At 37.5% G+C, this 12,444-nt stretch overlaps 1 non-coding gene across 1 annotated transcript; it reads right to left on the minus strand.

Annotated features, from left to right (window-relative positions):
• Positions 1-6,051: 6,051 nt before the first annotated feature.
• LOC118632828 lies at positions 6,052-6,210 on the minus strand. The gene has a single exon (XR_004960087.1). It is a non-coding gene; the product is annotated as a U1 spliceosomal RNA (small nuclear RNA).
• Between the last annotated feature and the right edge of the window lie 6,234 nt (positions 6,211-12,444).

Genomic DNA, 12,444 nt, shown 5'->3' on the forward strand with positions numbered 1-12,444 from the left:
GACCCCTCTCCAAACAGGACATACAAATGGCTAGGAGACATAGGAAGGAATGCTCAACATCACTAATCACCTCTCAGAATGGCCGCTATCAACAAATCATCAAACAACAAGTGTTGGCGAGGGTGTGGAGAAAAGGGGATTCTAGTACACTGCTGGTGGGAATGCAGACTGGTGCAGCCACTATGGAAAACAATATGGTGTTACCTCAAAAAATTAAAAATTGAACTACCATTTGACCCAGTGATCCCACTTCTAGGAATATACCCTAAGAAGCCTGAAACACCAATCAGAAATAATATATGTACCCCCATGTTTGTAGCAGCACTATTTACAATAGCTAAGATCTGGAAACAATCCAAGTGTCAATCAGTAGATGAGTATAAAAAAGCTGTTTTACATATACACTATGGAGTATTATGCAGCTACAAGAAAGAAAGATCTCTTATCCTTTGAGACTACATGGAGGGACCTGGAAAGTATTATCTTAAGTGAAACAAGCCAAGCAGAAAAAGACAAAAATCATATGATCTCACTTATTTGTGGAATATAATGAATATAACAGTCTGAGGAATGGAGTAGAACCAGAGACATGGAAGTAGGGTACAGACTGACTGCCCTCCAAAGAGGGGTGTTGGGTGGAGGGAAGAGATACACCACAGAACTTATATGCATGTAAGCATAACCAAAGCCAGGGATGGGGGGAGGCGAAACATTTGTAACAAAAATATAATTAAAAATGAATTTTAAAAAAGAATAAACTGACAAATTGTATTTAATCTGAATTGAAACCTTCTATTCTTCAAAAGTATCTTTAAATACTATATGTCTGTTACGAAAGGAAGGAACTTTTACCCTTTGCAACAACATAGGTGGACCTGGAGATAATTGTGCTAAGTAAAATTGGCCAGTCAGAGAAAGACAAACACCATGTGCTCTCACTATTATGTGTAATCTAATGAACAAAATAAACTTACAAACAAAATAGAACTAGAGTCATGAATATAAGGAATAGACTGACAAAGGTCAGAAGGGAGAGCGGTGGGGGGACTTGATAAAAAAAGATGAAGGGATTAGTCAAAGAACATGTATGTGTTGCCCATGGACACAGACAACAGTGTGGTGGGGGGAAATGGGTGGTGGTGGGTAAAGGGAGGAAAACTGGGGAACATCAGTAATAGTATCAATAATAAAACATATAATGAAATAAAAGATACCGAAAAAGAAAGGCAGAGAAAAAAAATATTTCCAAAGCCTATATCTGATAAAAAAAAAAAAAAAGCTTTTATGTAGAACAAATAAAAAATCCTCAAAATTCAATAATAAATTCATAAATCAAAGTTTAAAATGAATAAAAGATTCTAATACACATTTTACCAAAGATATATGAATAATAAGCATATAATAAGAGGCTAAGCAGCATTAATAATTAATATCATTAAGGAAATGAAAATTTTTACTAAATGAGATATCACTTCACATATATCAGAACAACAAAAACAAACTGATCATACTAAGTATTCGCTAGCATGTGGAATCTGGAACTCTCATACACTGTTGCTAGAAATATGAAATAGTACAATCCTTTGGCTAACTGCCTAGCAGTTTCTTTTTTTTTTTTTTTTTTAATCCTCACCCGAGGACATTTTTCCATTTTTTGTTCAGATAGAGCGGGAGGGAGAGAGAGGAAGAGAGAGAGAGAGAAACATCGATGTGAAGGGACACATCGAGTGGCTGCCACCCGCACGACCAACCAGGGCCGGGGACAAACTGCAACGGAGGTACATGCCCTTAGCGGGAACCGAACCCGGGTCTCTCTGGACCGCAGGCCGATGCTCCAACCACTGAGCCAAACCGGCCAGGGCCCTAGCAGTTTCTTAAAAAGATAAACATATATCTAATATATCTACCTACTCCACCCCTATGTATTTACCCAAAATAAATGAAAATATATGTCTGTGTACATGCCTGTGCATAAATGTTTATGGAAGATTTTTTCAATACCCAAAACTAGAAGCAATGTAAATACTGACATCCTGGAAGCATCTGTCCATCAACAAGTGAACCGAGAAACCAATTGTGTTTTATCCTTGTAATGGAATAATACTCAGCAGTAGAATGGATTGGTACATACTAACACATGAATTTATCTCAAAGTAATTATGCTGGGTAAAAGAAGACAAACTCCAATAAAGTACATACATATGGTTCCATCTGTATAAAGTCTAGGAAATAAAAACTAATATATGATGACAGAAATCAGATCTGTGGTTGCTTGAGGCTATGGCTAGAGGAGCAGGAAGAAAGAATAATGAAAGGAGCAAGTGAAACCTTTAGTATCCTGATCACTTGTGCACTTGAAATATGTATGATGGATTGAATGCATTATACATCAGCAAAGCTACTTTTAATAAAGCACAAACATATACACAATATAATTACACTGAACATGAGACAATTATAATTTTATTTAAAATTGAACTCAGTATTCATTGTGCATGGTATAGTTTCATAATAGGGCACAGCTCTAAATGTTGTATCTTCTTCATTCTATACTGTGTGTCTCTGTGACTACAAGTAAAATCACACCGGAGAGGTTAAAGTCTAAATTTGAACTCCTTGTAAACATGAGGTTCCTGCCCAAATGCACTTCCCAGCCAGCCATACAAGCTCACCTCCACCTGCTCCACACATATAGTAGACATGATTTCTGTGCATGCCCAGGTCTATGGCCCGTATTTCTCTTCTGTGCTTCAATGTCTTCTCAAGACCTTGCACAAAAGACCCCTATTTATCAAATTTCTGCTTCATCAAATCTTCATGTGAGATACAGTGAAGGATTCTAGACTAACTTCTATGGGATCTGTCCTCTAGTTTGACATATAAAGAGCAAAACATAGCAAATGCACCAATAACCACAACAACAAAAGTACAAATGATGGCAATGTATAATGTTCCAAGTTCCAGCAGGTAATATTTAATACAATTACTAATGCCCTTGTTGACACTCTGAGGTAATGAATGACCCTCCAGCCCACTAAATGTTAAAAGTCACCAAAGAGAATAATAAAATGCAGTGTTGGGGGAGGAGGGACATCAGGCTGGCTTAAATGGCAATGGACATAAAGAAATGTCAACAGTGAGGAGACTATAATAGGAAAATAATGAGACTACCTTATCTTGCTTTGTTCAAGGAGATTCTTAAAGCACCACTCTTGCTAACATTTTCTGCAATAAAATAAACTCTTATTCCTTCAGAAAACACATCCAAAAATCTGAAAATAAAACTCTTTCAAGCATGTGGTTGTGCCATGCAGAACGATCCTCTGGGGGCATGAGGAGCTGGCATACTGAGAGCAATGTAATTCTAGAGTCCTGAAGCTTAATTTTTGCTACAGGCTATCCTCCCTTAAAAGGCACTTGGAAAGAAAATAAACAGAACTTGGCTCTAATATTCCAGAAAAGAATTTTTTTAATGAACTTCCAGCTTAATGAAAAGTTAAGTGTTTTCAGTTACTGCATCAAACTTTTTCAGTTTACTTTTATTAACATTGTAAAAACATTATATTGTTTTCTCTCCTTTCTTTTTTCCAGTTTTTATCTTTTGACTAAAGCACATTCTTCTCCTACCAAGAAATGTCACTTAGATAAGAGACTCTCCACCTCTACCAACCTTTCTCAAAGGCTCTATTTTTGGTTCTTTGACAGAGGAGCTATAGGTTAAATGAGACTACCTTACCTCTAAAACAAAGGCACATCCAGAGAAGGGGTTTAATCATAGACCCATTTATTTTATTTTTTATTTTTCATTTACTTAATTTAGAGAGAGGGGGCGAGAAAGAGAGAGAGAGACAGAGAGAGACAGAGAGAGAGAGACATTGACTTATTTTTACACTTATTTATGCACTCATTTGTTGATTCTTATATGTGCCCAGACCAGAAATTGAACCTGCAACCTTGGCATACGGTAATGAAGCTCTTACCAATTGAGCCACCTGACCACGGCTTCATAGACACATTTATTGATTACCTATATGAGATAACCCACCCCACCCCTATGCTCTAGAACCAGCTAGGACTTATACAGAAGAAATTGCAGATGCAGCATTGATTGTCTATAAATAAAATTATTTAAATGATTATCTGGAAGGAAATAGTTGAATATGTTATGGTACACTCACACTATGGACCACAAGGCAGCTATTAAAATAAAGGGGTAAATCTATATGTACTAGTTTGGAGAGTTGTCCATAACATACTATTAAGTAACAAGGCAAAACTTCTTACCAAAATGCATAGGCATATAGCAATATCTTTACGAGTTTAGAAGAAAGACTTCTGAAAGTGATTTAGGCATATCTGGGTGAATTACATTTTTTACTTATGTGATTTTACATCATTGGTGTTATGATTATTTCTACTTCTTTGTTTTTTGTGGGGGTTTTTTTTGTATTTTCCAAGTAAATTTTTAAAAATCAGTAAGTAATATAATATATTTTCTTTTTATCTTTTCCATCATTTATTATTGGACTAATCTACTAAGTACACTGTGTGGACAGAAAGCTTATATGTCTTGATTACTGTTGTGTCCCTTATGCCAAGAACAGTATCTGAAATATTGAAAATATTCCATGAATATTTCTTGAATAGATGGGTTAATTAAATAGATTCAGTCCCATGACACTCTGATCTTGTGTCCTTGATCTATTTGGATTCTGCCTTGTTTCCATAATCAAGTACCACCCAGTGTCCCATCATTATAATTGTGTCCCCATCTTGCTCCCTTGCATTTAACATCTTTGTCTTGATTTTTTCTCAATCATCCAGTTCCCAAAGTATTGATCCTGCTCTTGCTGTCCTCCTATCAGGGGACAAAATTCTTCCTCTTAATCTTCACTGAGTAGCAGAAACACTGCAACCTAGTGAAGACTCTTCTGTTTTCTACTGTCTGCTCCCATTCAGACAGGGCCAACCCTGAGGTTATCCATTATGTGTCTATCTGGATTGCCCACAACTTCCTTAGATCACATTAGGGCTGACTCTCTAGTTATGTATTTTCCTTTGAATATCCCACTCTCCCAGGTTCTGAGTCTGGGTCTGTTTTCAGAGGTTCCCCACCAGACATCAGGTATGGTTCCAAGTTTTGATCCCTGCCAGTCTACCCCAACCTTAGGTTAACTGAGAAGTAATACCTAAAAGATGCTTTACAAACAGCCAGAAATATTCAGCTTTCTATTTTTTTTTTTTTCTGTTTTTTTTTTTGTTTTGTTTTGTTTTGTTTTTTTCACATAATGCAAACACTCCCAGGAAATGAAATACATTTTTCTTAATTTTTGTTTTTGTTGTTAATTCTCACCCAAAAATATTTTCCGTTGATTTTCTTTATTTATTTTTAGATAGAGTGGAAGGGAGGAAGCAAGGGAGAGAGAGAAATGTTGATGTGACAGAGACACATTGATTAGTTGCCTAGTTGTCTTCTGTAAGACTCCGACCAGGGCTGGGGATTAAACCGGCAACCCAGGTATGTGCCCTTGACTAGGAATCAAACCCGAGACCCTTAGGTCCATGGGCTAATGTTCTAACCACAGAGCCAAACTGGCCAGGGCCATTTTTCTTAATTTTTTTATTTATCTTTTTCACAAGGACCTTTCACAAGAATCCTTTCTGGTCTTGCTCCATGACTCTTCCTTCTCAACAGGTAATTTTCCCTTTGAGTCTCTGTTCTTAAGTAGAAATCTGTGAGATTTTACTTTTGGTTCTAGTTTCCTAAGAGACTCTACAGAGTCAATGAGATCATCTGAATTTTTTGCAACCACATAACCATGACAATGAAAGTGCATTGTTTAAAAGGTTGTGACTGCCCCGCTAGTGTGGCTCAGTGGATTGAGTGATGTCCCATGGACTGAGAGGTCTCATGGACTGAGAGGTCCTGGTTTGATTCCTGGTCAACGCACATGCCCAGATTGTGGGCTCAATTCCCTGTGGGGGGCGTGTAGGAGGCAGGGCTCAATGTTGCTCTCTCATATCTATGTTTCTTTTCTTTTTTCTTTTTTTTAGAGCACAAATGCAGTCCACCACTACCACAAATTATGCAGTTGAGTTTCCCATATTTGGGGAAATTGCAGGAGTCAGCACATCTGGAGTGTAATGGATAAGCCTCATCCTGGGGAAACCACCTTCATGATCATGGTATCTTCCCTGCCAGGTAAGTATCATATCCATGTTTCTATCTTTCTCTCCCTTCCTCTCTCTCTAAAAACCAATAAAAATATGTTTTAAAAAAATAAAATAAAAAGGTTGTGACTTTAGAAGAGATTCAGAATAGTTTGTCCAAAATTAAAGACCCAAGTACAGATTCAACAGAATTCTCTTAAATATGTCTCACATTGATAGTTGTTAGAATCCTGCCCTAAACTATTTTGTCTATTACATTTAATATTTACCCAGAGGCAATTGTTACTTGCTAGAAATTTTAAATAAAATAAAATCAAGCCATGGTATCAATAAACATTAACTAGGTTAAAATAAGTGAGAAATTATGTTGCAAGTAAGTGAAGGACTCAAGAACACCTAAATCTTGTTCTTAGTCCACTATCTTTTCTTTTAGTATATTTACTTTATTTTTATTTATCTTTATTGTTGAATGTATTACAGATGTCTTCTTTCTCTTTCCCCCCATTGCCCACGGTCTTTGTTTAAAGGTCCTAGGGAGAAATTCCTGGCCAGAGAATAACAAGGAATATTTTATATCTGTTGTGCTTAGTCCTGAATTATATGCTGGACTGTTTGATATGCCAGAGAAAAAGAGTACATTTTCTGCCTAGCTAAAGAATCCTGAAAAATCTAGAAAGGCTTGCTCCATCTACTTCTGCAAAGATCATTGTTGAATGACAGGTCTCACTACCACAATGGGGAAAACCTTGCCCAACAAGAAGCAAAGTTTCCCTAACTATGAGTTATCATGTCATTAGATATTCAAGGTCACACATCATTTAACTTTGAATACATTAAGAGACATAAAAAATCTAAGAAAAAGTTTAGATTTTACTTACATTGAGGTTTTATTTCCCCATATATAACTCTAAGACATTTTAAAGAAGAAAAAATGCTGAAATTGTAGGTGTTTTAAAAATCATAGTTATACCAAAAAGCAAAATTGTTTTCTTGCTGAGACATATTTTCAAGGGGCAACATTACCCCAACTCAAAGTGTAACCAATTTAGGAACATTCAAAACCAAGCAACACTCCAATACCTTAGAAAGAGTCTCCAGCCATGCCTACCACTAGCTCCAATAATGTGCAGCTAGCTTAATCAAGCGTACCAATGTTTAAGCCTATCCTACTAAATGCTTGCATAGGGATGGGAAATGCTCCCCAACCATAAAAAACAAACAAACAAAAAAACAAAAAACTCTGACAGAGTGCAATTGCTTTGAGTTAGTCAGCAAATGACCTTTGAATCCAGCAGGTGTGGCTTAGTTGGTTGAGCATCATCCCATCACCAAGAGGTCATCTGTTCAATTCCTGAACAGGACACATTCTGGGCTTTCAATGTCGATCCCCAGTAGGGGGCATTCAGGAGGCAGCCGATGAATGTTTCTCTGTCATCGATGTTTCTATCTCTATCTCCCTCTCCCTTCCTCTCTTTCTCTAAAATCAATAAAAACATACTAAAAAAAAAAAAATAATAAGACTTTGTAAATGTTCTAGGTGACTACACACTGGCCAAGGTATGGTCTTCATGTCTTCCTCCTGGGCTTTAGCCTAGAAAACCAGATTTTTTTTCTATATTGTGAATGAGCATGCTACTCTTCTTCTCTGTCTCTGTTCTTCCGTGACACTGGACTTATTCTAGTTCCTCTTTGAAGACCCCAAGGCCTTCCTTCTTCACACTGTTGTTTGTGTGTCCTATTTTGGTTCTCAGCAAAGACAATACTTGCTGAAGAGTACCTCTCCTGGATCACCAGACCACATTAGTTCCTGCTATCAGATGTTCCCAAAGGCACTTCTCTTCATTGCACTCATGCGACTTCCATTCAGTATCTGATTCCCCCACCAGACCATGCACTCCAATAAAAGCCAGGAAGCATGCCTGTCTTGGTTATCTCTTTATCCAAGACTCCAAGCATAGTGCCAAACACATGGTATTTGCTTAAAAGTTTTTTGAATAAATAAGTGAATTAATTATTAACTATGAAAATATAGTGCAATAGAAAATGCATTTGAGACAGGCATGGTGTGAGAACTTGTTTTCAATTTTTGAAGACCTGCATCACAGCTGGACAAGGTCTGTTTATTTGCAAGTTAGAAATAAAAAATTCTGTTTTAAATGTTTCTCCAATCTGACCATCTCTGTGCAATGTCTGCCTGAGTAGCTAGCTAGGCTTTATCAGAAAGATTCAAATCCATAATGTGCACTATACTACAAGGAGCAGTATATGTAAAAAGAAAAAAAAAAATCAGCTTTAATTTCTTGGCAGTATGACCTTGAGAAAGCCATCTGAACTCTCTAAATCCAGTTACTGACCTGCAAAAAGATAATAATGATTCCTGAGGTCACATATATGAAAGAAACTGTTCTCATGTTGAAAACATATCAGGATTTCAAATGGAAAAATATAGAATTTCAAGACTGGGAAATTTCCAAACAAATTTCCCTTGCAACCCAGTGAGTAAAGGGCCAGGCCACCGCCTGTGAACATGTTGCCTGGGAGAACCCGGCAACCCCGCCCTCTGGACAGCATCACCATGCCTGCCAAAAATAGAGTCTGGATGCTGATTTTATTTAAATAGATTCCATTCCAATAGTTTGTCTCAATATAAAAATATTTTTCCATACTCTCCATGAATTTTCAATGAAGATCAACAATGTATAAAAGCCAATGAAGCACAAACACAAGCTAAATGTATCTGGGCTTATAAGTGGGAATAGACTCACATTTGTAATTCAACCACTGCCTTCTGAGAGGTTCAGCTGACGTGTTTTAATATAAAGGGAGAATGGCCCCATTAGGAAAACCTAAGAAGTTGATGTTATAGTATATAGAAAAGAACCAGCCCTGACCTAATCAAGGACATTTTACTATCAACAGGAACTCTGATAGTAGCACCCCAGGCCATGCTAGGGTGTTAAATAGAATGAGGAGCTTAGGATTCAACACTTTACCAGCTTGTTTACTTTGAACATAGCACACATTAGCTTCTCTGAGATTTTGTAATGGTCATAAACATGCATAAGAAGAGATACATGCAGGCATAACTAGAAGGAGCTCCAACTTGGAGAAAGCACTGCTGTGGACCCAAGGCAGCAAAGACTGGGCGGGGGGGGGGGGGGGGGGGGGGGGGGGAGGGAAGCACAGACAGCGGCTGGTGGCTGTGGTCTGGGGCACTGGCTCAGAGAGCGGCTACTTCCTATCTGGGACAATGAGGGACTTGATCCTCATGGTGAGAGGGAAGAGTTTGGGGTTAGCCACCATGGGTCAATGCAAATCCAAAGCTGGCCCACAGGCTTGACATTCCTTTGGTAACAACTCCTCCAGAAATTCTGTAGAAAAGAAGCTGTCGCCAGTGAGAACCCAGGGGCTACTGACTGTGAGCTATTCTTCCCGGTATTGAATAAGATCTGAAGACAAGACCTGTGTATTCCTCTCATCAGAGTATCTTGTGACAGGCTGTCCCTGACTCCAGGCTCTCACTATCTGTTCATCATTTCCTATGTTCTTGCCACCTTTATGGAATCAGCCAGCAAAGAAACCCATAGCCCACATGAATCTTCTGGTGTCTCTGCCTTTAAGGAGGTTCAAGTTGAATCAGACACTACTGATGTAGCTATGGCCCAATACACAAGAAGAATGCAAAAGGCACACATTTACCTATGTAGGGGTCTCCCCCAGCACCCCCGAGAAATTATACATTTGTTTAGCAAAAAAAGTCAAAATTCAGGGAAATAAAACATTTAGCTTCCAGAAGCAAATCTTCTAATAATTATGGGAACAAAAATGTCAGTTTTGAAAAATGAAAAGTTTATGTAAGTCCTATGGGGTCCTCTCATGTTTTGCATATGTTTTTAGAAGAAGAATTTTTATCGATTCTGCAGAGATTCTAGCAAAATCTTTCCAGGGTCCTCAACTTTCTGTAATTCCTTCTAATGAATCCTTGGGCAAAAGAGAACAGTAATGTGAAGGGATTAGACAAAGAACATATGTACCCAGCCCAAGGACACACAACAGTGTGGGTAAGGCAGGGGAGGGGGAGCAAGGGCTGGGTGGAGATAGGCAAAGGGGCGGAAATAAGGGACATCCACAATAGTGTCAACAATACAAAATTGTAAGAAGGACAGAGTTATATAATACTCCCAGAACAGGCTTCTAATGTAAATTGATACTTAGAACGAATCATTCTTCTTGGGATTTAGTAAAATATTTATCCATTCAACAAATATTTGAGCAACTAATATACCAACTACAGGTACATAATTGAGATAGATCAACAAATAAAACAAAAATCCCTGTCCTCACAGAGCCCTCATTAAATTGGGGGAATGGGGCACACATAATGAAAAATAGACACAATAAATGAATGCATTATATAATATATTTTACAGTATAAAGATGGAAGATTACCCTGTATAAGTTTTAAAAGAGCAAGGATGGCGAGGAAGAAGTGATAAAATAGAGGTTATCATTTTAAATAGGGGAACCAGGGACCCGCTCAAGAAGATGGTCATTGAATAAAACTTTTAAGGAGGCAAAGACGTAAGCAATGTAAGTAGCTAGGTAAAAATGATTCCAGAAAATAAATAAATTCAGCAAAAAGATCTTAGAAGAGGAGTATGCCTGGAATTTGAGAAACCATAAAGGCCAACATAACTGGAGCAAAGGGACTTAGGTTGGGACTAGAAGGAAAGGTAACAGGAGACTTGATGAAATAAGACTTTCTAGAGACATGGGCTTTACCTTGAGTGAGATGGAAGATGTTGGAGAATTTTAAACAAAGGGCTTATGCAGTGGCTTCAATTTTTAAAGTCTTGATCTGGTTGCTAGGCAGAAAATAAACTGAAGTGGGGCAAGTGTAAAGTTAGGAGACTTCTGCAGTCAGTCTGGCAAGTGATGATGGGTGGCTCTGATTAGGGTGGTAGAAATGGAGGTGATGAGATGTAGTTGTATTAAGAATATATTTGAAGGTAGAGTCATGATATTTTGTGATGTTTTGGATTTACTACGAGATAAAAGGACACATCAAGATAACTACAATAAATTCACAGTGAGCAACAAGAGGGATGGACTGCTCTACTTGAGATAGCAAAGGAAATGGGCAAAGAAATTTGTGGGTGGGATAGGGAGATTATAATCAACAAATTAATAGAAGAAAATACAGAGAACAAACTTATGGACCTTGCTTTTAGAGAACATTTTATGAATTTGACCCTAAAGACAAGGGAAGTAAAGGCAAAAAGAAATAAATAAGATTATGTCAAATTAAAAATCTTCTGCACAGCAAGAGAAACCAACAACAACAAAAGGCAACCAACCAAATGGGAGATGATATTAGCAAACAGCTCCAACAAAGGGTTACTATCCAAAACATATAAAGGACTTATACAAATCAGCACCCAAAAATCCAATTAAGATGGGTAGAGGACCTGAACAGACACTTCTCCTTGAGACATATTAATGGCCAACAGATATATGAAAAGAAACTCACTCTCACTAGCTATTAGAAAAACAAAAATCAAAACTATGATGAGATACCACCTCACACATGTCAGATTGGTTATTATCAACAAGACAAGTAATAACAAGTGTTGGAAAGGTTGTAGAGGAAAAGAAACCCTCATTCACTGCTGGTGGGAATGTAAATTGGTAGAGCCACTATGGAAAACAGCAAGGAGGCTCCTCAAAAAATTAAGAATAGAGTTACCATACAACACAGCAACTCTATGTTCATTGCAGTATTGTTTGCAGTAGCCAAGACATGGAAACAACCAAAGTGTCCTTCAGTAGATAATTGGATAAAGAAAATGTAGTACATATATACAATGGCAAAAAGATAAAATACCCCATTTTGCAACAACATGGATGCATCTTGAGAATATCATGCTAAGCAAAACAAGTCAGACAGAAAAATTTAAGTACCATATGATTTCACTCATATGTGAGATATAAAACTGAAAACAAGAAAAACAAACAGAAAAAAATTTATAGACACAGGTGGTTATCAGAGGGAGGAGGGTGGAGGGCAGTAAAGGGTAAAGGGGATAAAATATTTGGTAATGGAAAAAGGTTTGACTTTGAGTGTATGTATCATAGAAGTGTATACTTTGTATAATTTTATCAACCAATGTCACCCCAATAAATTTAATTCAAAGGTTTTAAAAATGTACTTTTTGGCCCACTTGGGTTATGCTTTCCTTGTGACAGGTAAATTTACCTCTCTTCTTTCCACCA

The sequence above is a fragment of the Molossus molossus genome, unplaced genomic scaffold, assembly GCF_014108415.1.
Source record: "Molossus molossus isolate mMolMol1 unplaced genomic scaffold, mMolMol1.p scaffold_m16_p_17, whole genome shotgun sequence".
In the NCBI taxonomy this organism is placed as follows: domain Eukaryota; kingdom Metazoa; phylum Chordata; class Mammalia; order Chiroptera; family Molossidae; genus Molossus; species Molossus molossus.